The sequence below is a fragment of the Rhinatrema bivittatum genome, chromosome 2 (genome assembly GCF_901001135.1).
Source record: "Rhinatrema bivittatum chromosome 2, aRhiBiv1.1, whole genome shotgun sequence".
Taxonomy (NCBI): domain Eukaryota; kingdom Metazoa; phylum Chordata; class Amphibia; order Gymnophiona; family Rhinatrematidae; genus Rhinatrema; species Rhinatrema bivittatum.
In genome coordinates this window covers 819,370,110-819,387,618 of record NC_042616.1, presented here as the reverse complement: position 1 = coordinate 819,387,618, position 17,509 = coordinate 819,370,110, and the positions used below count along the sequence as shown (strand labels likewise).

Here is a 17,509-nt window from a genome sequence, read left to right as displayed (position 1 = left end):
CATCCTATACACACACACACACACACATACACTCCCCCTACACACACATACTACACACACACACACACACAAAGTCCCCCTACACACACACACTCTACTCACACATACATACACACACACTCACTCACTCTACACACACACCCTACACACACACACATACACACACACACTCACTCACTCTTCACATACATACATACACACACACTCACTCACTCTACACACACACAGACACACACACACACACATACACACTCACTCACTCTACATACACACACACACACCCTACACACACACACACACACACACACATACTCCCCCCTACACACTATCCACACACCTCAACATTGCCTGCACAAAACCATTAATCGAGACTTCATCCAACCTCCCCATTTCCAACGCCTCCCATCCACCACTCCCATCATTCCTATCCACCACTCCCTTCCACCACTACCGCCATTCCTATCCACCACTCCCTTCCACCACTCCCATCATTCCTATCCACCACTCCCTTCCACCACTTTCGCCACTCCCACCACTCCCTTCCACCACTCCATTCAAGAAAAGTTTAAAAGCCTGGCTTTTTAAACAAGCATTTTACAAAGAGACGAGAGAATAGAGAGAAATTATTCAGGAAAAGACAGAAAGGCACCCACACACAGTTCTTAGGACTTTACAGTAGATTAGTATATGAACTCCACACCACAATAAGCATAACTATAATACTATGTGTGATAAAACTACCGGTGTAAGTACCTTGGTACAATTCGTCTTGAACTACTTCGCTAAATGACTATGTCTAATGATTTATTGTAACCGAACCTTTGACGGCACCTGTTAGAATGTACTATAGTATACTTTCACCTACATTAAATATGTGCCTACATGTAAACCGGTGCGATAGTATTTAACTTAGCAACGGTATAGAAAAGTTTTAAAATAAATAAATAGAATTCCTATCCACCACTCCTTTTCATCACTCTCACCATTCATTTCCAGCACTGCCATCCACCACTCCCACCACTCCCACCATTCATTTCCAGCACTGCCATCCACCACTACCGCCACTCCCACCATTCATTTCCAGCACTGCCATCCACCACTCCCTTCCACCACTTTCGCCACTCCCACCACTCCCTTCCACCACTCCCATCATTCCTTTCCACCACTCCCATCCAGCACTCCCGTCATTCCTAGCCTTCACTCCCTTCCACCACTTTCGCCACTCCCACCACTCCCTTCCACCATTCCCATCATTCCTTTCCACCACTCCCTTCCACCACTCCCGTCATTCCTTTCCAGCACTCCCTTCCAGCACTCCCACCACTCCCACCAATCCTATCCACCACTCCCTTCCACCACTCCCGTCATTCATTTCCAACACTCCCTCCCACCACTCCCTTCCACCACTCCCGTCTTTCCTTTCCAGCACTCCCACCACTCCCTTCCACCACTCCCGTCATTCCTATCCACCACTCCTATCCACCACTCCCGTCATTCCTATCCACCACTTCCATCCACCACTCCCGTTGTTCCTATCCACCACTCCCATTCACTCCCGTCATTCCTATCCACCACTCCCATTCACTCCCGTCGTTCCTATCCACCACTCCCATCGTTCCTATCCACCACTCCCATTCCCTCCTGTCATTCCTTTCCAGCACTCCCATCCAGCACTCCCATCCACCACTCCCGTCGTTCCTTTCCAGCACCCCCATCCACCACTCCCGTCGTTCCTATCCAACACTCCCATCCACTCCCGTCGTTCCTATCCAACACTCCCTTTCACCACTCCCGTCGTTCCTTTCCAACACTCCCTTTCACCACTCCCGTCGTTCCTATCCACTACGCCCATCGTTCCTTTCTAGCACTCCCATCCACCACTCCCGTCGTTCCTATCCACCACTCCCATCCACCACTCCCGTCGTTCCTATCCAACACTCCCATCAACTCCCATCGTTCCTATCCACTACTCCCATTGTTCCTTTCTAGCACTCCCATCCACCACTCCCGTCGTTCCCATCCACCACTCCCGTCGTTCCTATCCAACACCCCCATCCACCACTCCCGTCGTTCTTATCCAACACTCCCTTTCACCACTCCCGTTGTTCCTATCCACCACTCCCATCCACTACTCCCGTCGTTCCTTTCCAGCACTCCCATCCAGCACTCCCGTCATTCCTTTCCAGCTGTTACATTCGTGCCTCTTCTCGCCCCTCGCTCCACCCTCTCTACCTTGGGAGTGACTCCCTTCGGCTCTGATGGACAGATGCAGCCGCGGCTTCTCCCTGCCTCTTGGTCCCGGTGTCCCCGGGCTGGCTTGACGCTACGGATCTGCCATGTTCCTGAGGACGTGAGGGCACGCGCGCGCTCCAGACTTTGTACCAGGAAGGGTGCGAACCTCAGTGGCGTGCCCCCGTAGTGACGTCATCCATTTCCACTTTAAAAGGGCTTTGTTTGCTAACCTCTAACGAGTTAGCAAGGAACTCCAACAGGACTTGCTTCGGCAGCCCACGATACTTGCAACAACGATCCGAGTCAGCGAGGGGAATCCTTTTCCACTGCTCGGCCTTTTCAAACTTACCAGGAGTACCCGCTCCACGGGGGCTCCACTCTCTCTTCTTGATTTCAGATTGCCAAGACGAGATCTGGTACTCCACCTCGAGGGCCTACGTCCCTGAATACTTGGAAGACTCCTCATTGCCTGGAAGCGATCGCAGACGTGAACACAGTGAGTTCTATTGTAGATAGACAAGCTTTCCCATAACCACTCGCCGTTCACTACTACCTCCACGGAACTTCTCTTCCCAAGCTTAGGTTCCTAAGTTCATTTTCCTCACCGCTTTAGCTTTCTATTTTATGCATTTGATCCCCATTAAAGCTGTAGTAACCCTTCTTCCCTCCACCTCCCCCACCTGCCAACCTCCCTGTCCCTGATTGCCTGTTATTCTTAAAATTTCCAGTTTTTTCAGTTGACACTTTACATCTCCCCATGCTTAAGTTGCTCCCAAGTTATATCCTCCCTTGTTCTATGTAAGACAACTTTTGTTACTGTCTGTTTTGGTTGTAATGTAAACCGGATTGATAATTAACTCTGTTATTTGAACTTCGGTATAGAAAAGTTATAAATAAATAAATAAATAGATAGGAATCGGTACTCACTCCACGAGGGCCTTCATTCCTATAGCTCTGAAGACTCCCTTCTGTCCAAGATGTTATCGTAGGTACGGAGATCGAGAGTTATATTGGCAAGATTGCAGATAGGAACCGGTACTCGCTCCACGAGGGCCCATGTTCCTAGAATCCTTTACAGACTCTCTTCTACTCTAGAAGCCATTTCATATACAGCTATTGTGAGTTCTTATTACAGACTGTTTATAGGAACCAGTGCTCGCCTATGGCTCCTGTTCCTTAATATACTGAAGACTCTCTGTGGCATAGAGACCATTGCAGACATCTACTATTGTGAGTGTACCATCTTGTATCCAGTATACCCTGTCTACTCACTACTTCTACTCTCTCTCTACAGCTCAGCGACCCAGAGATTATATTCCAGTATCAGAAGGACTTCAGCCTTGCCGGGCACAGCGACTCACTACTGCCACCACTGGTGGTCCAGCTTCCAGCCTAATAAAGAACTATTTGTGTTTATTTCATATTCTAGCCTAGCCAGTGGTTCCTCTCAGGATCTCCTCCTGGGGGCGCTGTCATCTGCCATCGGCCCAGGGATTCACCATTTCCTCTGAGTGGTCATTCCTTACACACTATCACTCTGTGGGAGCCAACCACTACCGACCACTAACACCGCATATGGAAGTATTATATATAGGCTGTTGGCAAGTCCCAAAGAAAGAGAAGGTAGCTATCTATATAACAGATTGCTACTCCGTAGTGGAGGCATGATAGATTGCTATCTCAGTAGCGAAGTACAATATACCTATTGTTAGCTCCTCTCCTCAGAAGAGTATCATTGAATAGTTTGCCTATTCCTCTTCTCTGGGGAGTTGATCCATAGCAGATTGCTACCTCCTTCCCTTACAGGAGCATCTAACAGCAGTTTGCTACAGATTACTAAGCATTACAGATAGCTAACTCCTCCCCCTTTCAGGAGAAAAGCAGAACAGATTGCTAACTCCGCCCTCCTGGCAAGGTGAGCGATAACAGATTGCTAACTCCTCCCCTCTGGAGGAGGAGAGCGTAACACCAGCACTCCTATCCACCACTCCCGTTGTTCCTTTCTAGCACTCCCATCCACCACTCCCGTCATTCCTATCCAACACTCCCATCCACCACTCCTGTCGTTCCTTTCCAACACTCCCATCCACCACTCCCGTTGTTCCTTTCCAGCACTCCCATCCAGCACTCCCGTGGTTCCTTTCCAGCACTCCCATCCACCACTCCCGTCATTCCTTCCAACACTCCAATCCACCAATCCTACCATTCCTTTCTAACAGTCCCAGCCACCTGTTGTATTTTGGACATTGAAGCGTGGGCCCTTGGTCACTGTAAGAGATGGCACCTCCCACAGGGTGGGGCCCTGTGAGAACGTGCAGTGATAGGCTAGCTCAATGCAGAGATGGACACAGAGAATTAGCTTTATTGTACTGCAACGTAGATGGTAACCCGAGGAACGGGTGATGACTCCAGCCAGGAGAGGAGGAACCAGATGGCAATGTTCTGTCTGTAGGTTGCAGGGTGGAAAAGGCAGTTCCACAGAGTCACCAGGTCCCAAGAGGGAGATGGGTTCGGTAGTGGTCCGTGAAGCAGGGTAGGCTGAGAACCCAAGCTGAGATGGAGAAGCCAATAGATCCGGTAGTGGTCTGCAGTGCAGGGTAGGCTGAAGATCTATGGAGAGAGAGATGAGACAATTGAAAGACAGAACTGGAGCGGCAGTACTCACTCTGAATCTGGTAGTTGTAGTAGAAGGGAACCCCCGAGGAGCGGAGGTCCTGGATGAACAAGGCTCCCGAGGAGCGGATACCGTAGGCTTCCTGGTAATGGGTAGGCAACCCCGAAGGGTAGATAGGAGCATGGCAAGGCCCCTGAGGAGCGGGTACCTTAGGCTTCCCAGTTGGTAGGAGGTAATTCCGGAGGGTAAGGAGGAGCAAGACAAGGCCCCCGTGGAGCGGGTACCTAAGTCGTCCTGGGGCAAGAGTACACAGAGCGGGAGCGTCTGGTAACATGGAGAGATCAGCATGGAGGATTCCTTGCTAACTCGTAAAAGGATCTGTGAGCGGAGATTAAGTACCAGAGCTAGTGACCTCATGAGGTGGGGACGCCACCGAGGTCCCCGCCATGACGCACATAAAGGATGGGGCTGCGCACACGCCCTTAGGTGACTCCTGGAGAAAGATGGCAAACACAATTGCCCATGCCGGACCGAGGACGCCGGAGGGTGCAGTGAGGAGAAGCGGAGGCAGCCAGCTTATCAAAATGAACTGAGTCAGGTAGGAAAAAAGTGAGCAATATAGGGCGCAGCCGTCTGCGACCGACGGGCGCAACACCACCATTCCCATCATTTCTTTCTAATAAATCTGCTACTTTTTTTGAAGGGGATAATAAGCATATGGATAAAGCTGAGCCAGTACATGTAGTGTATTTTGATTTTTAGAAGGCGTTTGTCAAGGAACCTCATAAAAGTCTTCTTAGAAAATTAATAAGTCATAGGTTGGTTGGCGATGACCTCTTGTGGAATGCAAACGAGCTCAAAGATCAGAAGCAGCGAGAAGGATTAAAAATAGTCCATTTTCTTGGTGGAGAAAGGTCAAGTTTGGAGGGGCTCGGGGATCTGTGCTTGGACCGGTGCCGTCTTGGATCCTTCGAATCATTTCAGGAAGTGGAAATCTTGCAAAAGAGGTGCGACCTGGTCATGTTTCGTTCTGCCAAAAATTAGTTAAGCTGCAGTATTTGGAGCAGTGGAGCCTTCTGATGCAATCTGAAGGGAGAGTACTGAGTAAGACCTTACAGTGATGTAAATGCTTGCATGTGCCCAGGGCTGGGTGTGGGTGTGCACTGCTCTTTCACACTATTTCCGCACTGAGTGCACCTCTGTTGTGTGTTCCCCTTTCACCCTTGGTTTTTACAGCCAGGGGTGGGGGTGGGGTCGGGGATGAGGGGGGGGAGGGAGTAGAGGTTTATGCAGAGATGTTTGCAGGTATGGGCACTGCCCCCCCCCCCCCCATAGACTCTGTTAATCATAGAAACCTTCCTGAGCCTCTGTCTCTTCCTCTCCCTTCCAATCCTTCTCACATCTTTCAGCTCCCAACCTCTCCTCCTCTTCATCTTCCTCTCTCCTCCACTCCCATTCCCTTTCGCTGACTCCCCTCCCCACCTATTCTTCTCTTCTCTCTTCCACTCGTATTCCCTTTCTCTGACTCCCCTCCTCTCCATATCCCCCTCCTATTCCTCTCTTCTCTCCTCCACTCCTATTCCCTTTCTCTCACCCTCCCTCCATTTCCTCCTTCCATTCCCCCATTTTCCTCTCTCCTCCACTTCATTCCCTTATCTGTGTCCCCTCCCCACCATTTTCCTGGAATATGTTTTATTGCTCTCCCTGAGTGGGTGGAGGACAGATATTCGTTGCTTACTAACAGAGATCAATAGTTGGTGGAATATATAAAGGCTGCTGGGTTGGGCGGTGAGTGGTGGCAGCCATATTAAATATTTTCATTCTAGTTGATTTCTCTATTTTCACTTTACTATGTTGAGGGTAGACGTATGACTTGGATTTCTATTTTGATTGGATTAGGCCTTACTTTGGGGGATGGAGGGGAGGGGGAGGGGAAGGGTATTGGGATATTGTCCAAACTGGCGTGAACGGGTGTGCACACCATGCATTTGCTACTGGGGATGGGGGATGGGGGGGGGCGGCGGCGGATGGGCTGGTGGCAGCAGGACCACCAGTGCTCAACCCACTGGCGGCTGAAGGAGACGCCTAGTCTTCCATATATATGTGTGCGTGCACAAGCGTCTGCGCAAAGCTTCCACTCCCCCTCCCAAGCAGGAAGGTCGGTGTGAGATGGAGGAGCTCACCCCACCATGGCCCAAAGATAACAGGAGGCCTACGAGGTCCATGGAGGAGCTCGCCCCACCATGGCCCAAAGATAACAGGAGGCCTACAGGGGTCCATGGAGAAGCTCATCCCACCGTGACCCAAAGATAAAAGGAGGCCTACGGGAGCCATGGTGGAGCTCATCCCACCGTGACCCAAACATAACAGGAGGCCTACAGGGGCCATGGAGGAGCTCATCCCACCGTGACCCAAAGATAACAGGAGGCCTACAGGGGTCATGGAGGAGCTCATTCCACCGTGGCCCAAAGATAATAGGAGGCCTATGGGGGCTGTGGTGGAGTTCATCCCACCGTGACCCAAACATAACAGGAGGCCTACAGGGGCCATGGAGGAGCTCATCCCACCGTGACCCAAAGATAACAGGAGGCCTACAGTGGTCATGGAGGAGCTCATTCCACCGTGACCCAAAGATAAAAGGAGGCCTACGGGAGCCATGGTGGAGTTCATCCCACCGTGACCCAAACATAACAGGAGGCCTATGGGGGCTGTGGTGGAGTTCATCCCACCGTGACCCAAACATAACAGGAGGCCTACAGGGGCCATGGAGGAGCTCATCCCACCGTGACCCAAAGATAACAGGAGGCCTACAGGGGCCATGGAGGAGCTCATCCCACCGTGGCCCAAAGATAACAGGAGGCCTACAGGGGTCATGGAGGAGCTCATTTCACCGTGGCCCAAAGATAACAGGAGGCCTACAGGAGTCATGGAGGAGCTCATCCCACCGTGGCCCAAAGATAATAGGAGGCCTATGGGGGCTGTGGTGGAGCTCATCCCACCGTGGCCCAAAGATTGATTGATTGATTGATTGATTGATTTACAAGCTCTTCTATACCGTCATTAAGTTAGATAACCATCACAACGGTTTACAGCAAGGCACGATAATGAATAAAGTAAGTGGTATAGATTACAATTAATCATGTGCCATCATAGTGCGGTAACAATTCGCTTCAATAAACTATGTGTGTACATTATGTTTGTCTGTAGGGAGCATATTAGACGGAAAGAATTTAACTTTAATGTGCATTTGTAGGTTACAAATAACAATTTCTAATTTGGCGCATCCTAATCAATCAACTGTTTTTTTCCTTCTCTTTATCTTTATAAAAAGCTTGTTTAAATAGCCAGGTTTTCAGATTGGATTTGAATATTTTGAAGTTTCTCTGCAGCCTTATTTCGAGTGGCATGGTGTTCCATAGCACGGGGCCAATCAGTAATAGTACTCTCTCCCTAACTTGCGTGAGGCGCGCTGTTTTGACAGAGGGAACAGTTAGTAGTGCCTTATTAGCAGATCTTAGGTTTCTTTGTGGGACATGTACGCGCAGAGCAGTGTTAAGCCAGTCAGCTTTTTCATCGTGGATTAGTTTATGTATTATGCATAAAGCCTTATATTGAATTCTTTGTTCAATTGGGAGCCAGTGTAAATCAGAGAGCATTCCTGTAATGTGTTCATTCTTTTTTTTGCCAGTCAAAATTCTAGCAGCTGAATTTTGTAATATTTGTAGTGGCCGAATTGTGGATTGTGGTAGTCCTAAAAGTAGGGAGTTGCAGTAGTCTGTACTTGTGAATATCATTGCCTGCAAAACTGTGTGGAAATTGTTTAGTGTTAGTAGAGGTTTAAGTCGTCTTAGGATCATTAGTTTCACATATCCTTCCTTTATTTTCAAGGAGATGTGTTGTTTCATGTTTAGCTCAGGGTCAATTATTACTCCTAGATTTCGTACTTTAGTTGCTAGCTCAACGGTTTGGTTATTTTTAGTTGTGAGTGTTGGTTGGATGTGGTGTATGTTTTTACGTTCAAGGTGTAGGAATTCCGTTTTGTCGATGTTTATTACCAGTTCCATCTGATTTAAGAGCTGTTTAAGTATCTCAAGATACATATTAGCAAGTTTCATTGTTTCTTCAATGGTGTTTACAATTGGTAGCAGTAGCTGTATATCGTCTGCGTATAAGTAGTGTATGATTCCAAGTCCTGCTAGTAGGTGACATACCAGGAGGAGATAAATGTTAAAGAGTGTTGCCGACAGGGCCGATCCCTGTGGGACACCAGTTAGCAGTGTGACTTTGTCCGAAAGTGTATTTTTAATTTGTACTTGGAAACATCTGTTTTTAAGGTATGACTCCAACCATTTTATTGTTTTATTAGTGAGACCTATTTCTTTCAGTCTATTGAGTAGTGTTTTGTGATTTACTGTGTCGAATGCTGCGGAGAGATCTAATAGAACTAGAATGTATTGTGTTCCAGTATCAAATCCTCTTAAGATATTATCTGATAAAGCTAATAGTAGAGTTTCAGTGCTGTAGTGTTTGCGAAACCCATGTTGCGCTGGGTAAAATATGTTGTTACTTTCAATATGGTTTGACAATTGTTGTTGTACTGTTTTTTCAATTAGTTTGGCTAGTAAGGGTAAGTTAGAGACTGGTCTATAGTTATTGAGAACTAGTGGGTCAAGGTTCTTTTTTTTAATTATTGGTTTAATAATGGCTCCTTTCAAGGTATCTGGCATTACTCCTTCATCAAGTGAGAGATTGATGATTTTAGTTAGGGTTGGGGCTATTGTGTTGGTGAGTTTTTTTAGTTCAGTAATGGGAATGGTGTCAATTACGTGGGCGGCAGGGTTCATTTGATTTATCATTTTCTCAACTTCGTCTTGTGATACTTCTTCAAATTGTGACCAGTTACTAACATCTTTAGTGGGCATTTTAATCTCTTGTTTGGTAGTGTTAGGGATTTTTTTTCTCAGGTTCTCAATTTTCTCTTTAAAGTATTGAGCTACCTCATTGCATTGGTTCTCTTGTAATGTTTGGCAGTTGTTTGTGTTGTCACTAGTTAGATTCTTTACTATAAGAACATAAGAAATTGCCATGCTGGGTCAGACCAAGGGTCCATCAAGCCCAGCATCCTGTTTCCAACAGAGGCCAAAACCAGGCCACAAGAACCTGGCAATTACCCAAACACTAAGAAGATCCCATGCTACTGATGCAATTAATTGCAGTGGCTATTCCCTAAGTAAAATTGATTAATAGCCATTAATGGACTTCTCCTCCAAGAACTTATCCAAACCTTTTTTGAACCCATCTACACTAACTGCACTAACCACATCCCCTGGCAACAAATTCCAGAGCTTTATTGTGCGTTGAGTGAAAAAGAATTTTCTCCGATTAGTCTTAAATGTGCTACTTGCTAACTTCATGGAATGCCCCCTAGTCCTTCTATTATTTGAAAGTGAAAATAACCGAGTCACATCTACTCATTCAAGACCTCTCATTTATTTATTTATTTATTTATTTAAAGTTTTTCTATACCGGCATTCGCGATGAAAATCGCATCATGTCGGTTTACAATTAACAAGTGCAGAGGGTACAAAAAATAATAATAAATAATAATGATAATAATAATATCTCATGATCTTAAAGACCTCTATCATATCCCCCCTCAGCCGTCTCTTCTCCAAGCTGAACAGCCCTAACCTCTTCAGCCTTTCCTCATAGGGAAGCTGTTCCATCCCCTTTATCATTTTGGTTGCCCTTCTCTGTACCTTCTCCATCACAACTATATCTTTTTCGAGATGCGGCGACCAGAATTGTACACAGTATTCAAGGTGTGGTCTCACCATGGAGCGATATAGAGGCATTATGACATTTTCCGTTCTATTAACCATTCCCTTCTGGCGTTATTTGAGAATTTTTCTATTTTTGAGCTGTAGTATTTTTTTTTAGTGTCTAAGATTGTTTTTTTGTAGTATGCAAGTTGTTTCCTGTACTTTGTTAAATTATCAGCGGTTTTGTTATTTTTTCATTCTTTTTCTTTCTTTCTAAGGCATCGTTTTATTTCCTTGATTTGTGCACTATACCATGGATTATTTTGCTTTGATTATTTGATGAGGGCCATTTGCATAGGGTTTAATTCATTCGCCAAGGTAATGGTTCTATTTAACCAGTCGGTTGTTGCGTCATGGCTATTTGCATAGTTAATGTGAGTTAATTCTTCAGAAAGTCGGTCTTTGAGTATATCTGTGTTGAAGGGGGGACGGTAAGAGAATTCAGCTGATTCAATGTTTTGCTTTATTATTGGTCTTGCGTGTTTGATCTGGGAGTTAATGAGGAAATGGTCTGACCATGGGATTTGTGTGTATTCCGTTTTTATGTTTTCCAGGAAGCTACTGTTAATGAAAGTAAGATCTAATGAGTGGCCAGCTTTGTGTGTTGCTTTATCTGTGATCAGTTTGAAGCCTAATGCCGTCATTATGTCAATTAGAGTTTGGCAGGTATTAGATAGGGGGAGAACGTCCATGTGAAGATTAAAGTCACCTAATATTATGGTGGGTTTAGAGGGATTTAGCTGGGTTGTGAAAAATTCAATAAGTGGGGAGATGTTTAATTCAAGGAGACTTGGTGGGCAGTAGACCAGGCAGATAACAGGAGGCCTACGGGGGCCCTGGTGGAGCTCGTCCCACCGTGGCCCAAAGATAACAGGAGGCCTATGGGGGCCGTGGTGGAGCTCATCCCACCGTGGCCCAAAGATAACAGGAGGCCTAAGGGGGCCGTGGTGGAGCTCATCCCACCGTGGCCCAAAGATAACAGGAGGCCTACGGGGGCCGTGGTGGAGCTCATCCCACCGTGGCCCAAAGATAACAGGAGGCCTACGGGGGCCGTGGTGGAGCTCATCCCACCGTGGCCCAAAGATAACAGGAGGCCTAAGGGGGCCGTGGTGGAGCTCATCCCACCGTGGCCCAAAGATAACAGGAGGCCTACGGGGGCCGTGGTGGAGCTCATCCCACCGTGGCCCAAAGATAACAGGAGGCCTACGGGGGCCGTGGTGGAGCTCATCCCACCGTGGCCCAAAGATAACAGGAGGCCTACGGGGGCCGTGGTGGAGCTCATCCCATCCTGGCCCAAAGATAAAAGTCTTTTCTAGAATCTGATAAGCAATTAACCTTGAGGTCATTGTTTTCTAAACCAGAGGCCTTGTGTTTGGAGAACAAATTGTGATTTTTTCCCTGACGTGGTCAGGGAAACTCAATGTAAAAGGAAATAGTTTCTTGCAGTGAAACCAAGAGTCTTCCCCCTCAAGGCCAAGTTCTTATTCAGATTCCCATGCAAGTGTCATATTACCTATCAGGGAGCTAAGTTTATTTTCTTTCATGCCACGCAACTGGAAAACGTTCCACAGAGCAGGGAGGTTCATGTTTTAACTGTTTCTGAATAAGACAGTATAGGCATTCAGTTTTCTGATTTTCTTTTAGATTTGATCTTGCTGAATTCTCATTTCCCCCTGTATAATGTGGACTAATTTACATTACTCAATCATATGTTAAATATGCCTTATTTTATATTTCCTTCTAATTTCTAATATTTTAATGATTGATTTCTATTCTTTGTTCAAGGTTTCTTGAATGTATAATTTGAAAATAGGTTTATATATTTTTATTTTCAGGTATCTAAAGATCTGTATCATATCTCCCCTGCTCCTCCTTTCCTCCAGAGTGTACATATTCAGATCCTTCAGCCTCTCCTCATAGGTCTTCCGATACAGACCTCACACCATTTTGTTCGCCCTTCTCTGGACCGCCTCCATCCTGTCTCTGTCCCTTTAGAGATACGGTCTCCAGAACTGAACACAGTACTCCAGGTGAGGCCTCACCAAGGCCCTGTATAAGGGGATCATCATCTCCTTTTTCTTACTCGATATTCCTCTCTCTATGCAGCCCAGCATTCTTCTGGCTTTAGTTATTACCTTGTCACATTGCTTCACCACTTTCAGATCAGACACTATCACCCCAAGGTCCCTCTCCCAGTCCGTGCACATCAGTCTTTCACTCCCCATCACATACAGCTCTTTTGGATTACCACACCCCAGATGCAGGACTCTGCATCTCTTGGTACTGAAGTGCAGAATCCTGGGTGATCTTTATCTTTTGCTTTATTAAAATTTATTAATCACTTGCACCATAAGATACTAAACAATTTACAATATGACATATACATATTCAGCAAAGTAAATGCAGTATATATAAAAACATCAAGACATGACTGTTATATAAAAAAATCATAAAAGTAATAAAATACATAAATAAAATATTTAAACTAAATAAAACATTGATGATGTCACGCCATTGCAAACATGTATTTACCATTAGCCTAAAGTTGACCAATAGGACACCTCTGAAATTTGTAGGTACAGATGTATGTTTTGTAGATAGGTGTGGCGATGGCGAGGGTTCATTCCCCTGAGGAGCTCCATATTTATAAGTCGTATCTTTCCACTTATAAAAATGTGATTTAGGAAGTGAAAAAAATCATTCTGTGCTTCTCAGCTCCAGGCAGCAGGGAATCTAACTACTGATCCAGCAATTTCATCTAATCCCCGGGTAATTCAGTGAGGAACATTAAGGAGAACGGTTTTACAGATTTCTTACTAGTGGCTAAATTGTCTACTACACTTGCTAGTGTAAAAAGCAAAGTTCACTAAGTGTAATACACAACAAAATCTGTTGTGAAATGATCATCACAAACATATCAGTGGACTGCATAAGAGTTTTCATTTATGTCACAATGAGCATGTGAAATGTAATCACTGGTCAAACAAGGCAATATATTGCCATTGAAATTTTTTTTTTTTAGAAAATTTTAGAATGCATTTAAAATTAGTGGTAGAGTCAATCATGAAACACTTGTCTTGAAATACTTGAAAAGATATAATATGAAACACTTATCTTAGCGAAGCTGGGCACATCTATTGAGAGTCAGAAAGGCTCACTGTCAATTTCCTTGTCACTGACAATTTTAAATATATTAAAAAGCACCAGTCCAAATACAGATCCCTGAGACACTCTACTATTTACTATTTGCCTTTTTCCATTGTGAAAAGTGACCATTTATAATCCTACTCTCTGTTTCCTGTCTTTTAACCAGTTTTTAAGCCACGAAAGCACATCGCCTCCTATCCCATTACTTTTTAGTTTTCTTAGAAGCCTTTCATGGGGGACTTTGTCAAACACCTTCTGAAAATCCAAATATACCACATCTATCAGTTCACCTTTATCCACATGTTTATTAACCCCTTTAAAAGAAATGTAGGAGATTTGTGATGCAAGACTTCCCTTGGGTAAATCCATGCTGGCTGTGTTCCATCAAACCATGTCTATCTAAATGTTTTGTGATTTTATTCCTTATAACAGTTTCCATTATTTTTCCTGGCACTGAGGTCAGGCTCACTGGTCTATAGTTTCCTGGATCATCCTTGGAGCCCTTTTTAAATATTGGGGTTACATTGGCTACCCTCCAGTCTTCAGGTACAATGGATGATTTTTATTTATTTATTTATTTATTTATTTATCGAGTTTTATATACCGTCTTATTTATAGTTTATTAAATTTCTATAACATTTACAATGAAAGAAATCATGAAATCATGGGATACATATCGAATTACAGAAAAGAAAAAATACAGGAACAATAAGATTACATGTTATCCCCACAATTTAGTCCACTTTATCTGGGAAGCCACTCAAAGAAATATATAAAAGGTAATACGTCTAATTATAGAACTATAGGTGGATCCTTATTTTAACCAATTAATTATCCTTCAAGTAGGCTGCTCATGAACCCCAGGTCCCCCTTTATCTTTAAGAAATACCTCCAGGTGATCACAATGGATGATTTTAATGATAGGTTACAAATTACTTGTCTGAAATTTCATTTTATATGCATATTCTTTTACTGAATATTACTTTGCTGTTTTGAGTTGCTCTGTTTTTATAAATAATTATTGCTTTCACTAATACATTAACTCATAGGAGCAATGATGTGTTACAGTTGTTAAATAAATAAATAAATAAATAAATAAAATAAATATGACATGAGGTCCTGGAGAGAGGGTGTGATCTATAAGGGTACTCCTTGTTAATGATATCCTCATCCAGTACTACCTGACAGAGTATGAACCAGCAGCAGTAGGAAAATAGTAGCCCTTACCAAGCAATTGGCTGGATTGAAAAGAATACATATGCAGCACGTGAACGAAGCAATTCAAGAAAGAGTAATCAGAGCTCGGCAGGAGTTGAGTACGTTATTAAGCAAAAAAGTGCAAGCAAATCAGTGTTTTTTTTAAAATACAAATTACACCAATGGGGAAATAAGTCTGGAAATTATTAGCTAATTTAGTACGTAAGGTTAGGACAAGATCTGTTATTACCTGCTTATCCTTTGCGGGACAAACTTGTATAACTACGGAGGCAATCTCAGGGGCCTTTGCAGAAACCAAAGTAAGCTCTTTGAGCATTTATCATTGCCTTGGTGTTTGGAGGAGCAAAGAACTATGTTGGATGTCCTGATAACAGAGATAGAAATCAAGAGGGTAATTGCACAATTAAAATTTGCTAAAGCAGTGGGCCCATTCAGCTTCAGGCCTGAATTTTATAAAATATTGAATAACTTGTTATTTTCCCCACTAAAAGATATGTATCATGAAATGCAGGAGAAGGGAGGGTTTGAGGAACGTCACAATTTAGCTACGGTGTTTTTGTTATTGAAACCAGATAAGGCTAGTGGGCACCCCAAATAGTACCACCCTATTTTGCTCCTAAATCAGGACATAAAAATTCTAGCTGCAATATTGGTGCAAAGAGTGAATGGTGTGCTTCAAAGCCCGATAAACCCAAATTAAATGGAGTTTCTTAAGGGGGGAGGGGGTTGTCTCTTCCAATGTGATTAAAGCCTTATCAGCCCTGTATTTGGCTAAGCGAGTTAGTTAGAGGGGGATGCTTGTTAGCTTGGATGTGGAAAAAGTCGGATAAAATGGTCACACACATTCTGAGTTCTGGAGAAATGTAATTTTGGGCCTAATCTCTTAAATTGGATGCAGCTACTTTATAGCTGGCCTCAGGTTCAGATCTTGATAAATGGTGTTTATCAGATAAATTCCCTTTGTCACCATTAATATTCGTATTGTCCTTGGAACCACTGGCGATCAGGCTACGGCAACTGGAGTTGTTTGAAGGGCTTCCTGTGGGAAAAAAAGATACTTAAACTGAGCATGTTCATGCATGATATGCTTCTCTTTGTGGAAAATCCCAAACAAAGTATTACATTTATCATGAGGCAGATATCCTTGTTTGGAGGATTTCTCAGGGTTAAAAATAAACTGGAGTAAATCTCAGGCTTTTCCATTGCACCCTTCTTTTCAAGATGATTGGCAGTCATCACTTCCATTTTCTTGGGTGACAGGAGCTTCAAAGTATTTGGGTATCCAGCTGACATATTCTGGAAACATGTTATACTAACTACATTTTGGAAGAACATAAGAACATGCCATACTGGGTCAGACCAAGGGTCCATCAAGCCCAGCATCCTGTTTCCAACAGTGGCCAATCCAGGCCAAACGAACCTGGCAAGTACCCAAACACTAAGTCTATTCCATGTTACCGCTGCTACTAATAGCAGTGGCTATTTTCCAAGTCAACTTAATTAATAGCAGGTAATGGACTTCCCCAAGAACTTATCCAATCCTGGAGTGAGTAGAGAAGTTGCTGAAAGAATGGAGTAGCCTTCCTTTATCTATGATGGGATTGTGTGCTCTGGTTAAGATAGTAATACTACCTAAAGGTGTTATTTTCTATTCAAATGTTGTCCATATGGATTAAACAAACTCTAATTTTGTATGGAATGGCAGCAGAGCTCGAATAAGTTATAACACCTTGAGAATGGACACGGGAAAAGGAAATTTAGCAACTCCAGACCGGCGTATTTATAATGTGGCTTCTCTGCTCCAGTTCCTTCAGGAATGGATTAAACTTGGAGAAAAGTGTGATCCAGATGGATAGATAAAATCTCGTTTGGGGTCTCCATATAATCCCATAAATTTATTTCACCTGCCAAAAGGATGTGCAGAGAAAATACTCGCTAGAGTTTTCTGGGAATACGCTCTGAGAAAAACCTGGTGGTGGTGGTGGTGGTGGCGAAGGCTCTGAGAAAGAGATCCTTGTATTTCCCCAGAGTTTCTGGCAGGCTTCAGCTCCACTACTTTCTTGGTCTGGAGGAATTAGGGGTTTGTACAGTGTAGGACAATATTTTATTCTGACAATCAAACTACATTGCCTTTCCAGGAGCTCCAGGAAAATGGATCTATACCAACAAATCATTATGCAGGCAAGGCACTACTGCCTCAGTAAAGACGGAAATCAGGTGGAACACCGAGTATCTTCCGAGGATGAGGACACTTTTATGTCACCAGCCTAAATTTTACAAGATCACTGTACGGATGCTGACTCTAATGAGAGAGAGAGTTGAAGCCGCCTCACTTGACTTCTTTGGCTACTATCTAGAGTAACGATTTGAGGACATGGCTGGAGGAGTAGGATATCTCCCGAGCATTTGGGCAAATCTATAAACATCTATCAGTACTTAATATGAGAGTAATTCAGTTCAAAATAATTCATAGAAG

At 44.2% G+C, this 17,509-nt stretch overlaps 1 long non-coding RNA gene across 1 annotated transcript in view; it reads right to left on the bottom strand.

Annotated features, from left to right (window-relative positions):
• Positions 1 to 4,670: 4,670 nt before the first annotated feature.
• The window catches only part of LOC115085829, a 328,161-nt gene continuing 315,322 nt past the window's right edge, over positions 4,671 to 17,509 (bottom strand). Inside the window, exon 3 of the long non-coding RNA XR_003854969.1 lies at positions 4,671 to 4,842. This is a non-coding gene — a long non-coding RNA (uncharacterized LOC115085829). The remainder of the gene's footprint in view (positions 4,843 to 17,509) is intronic.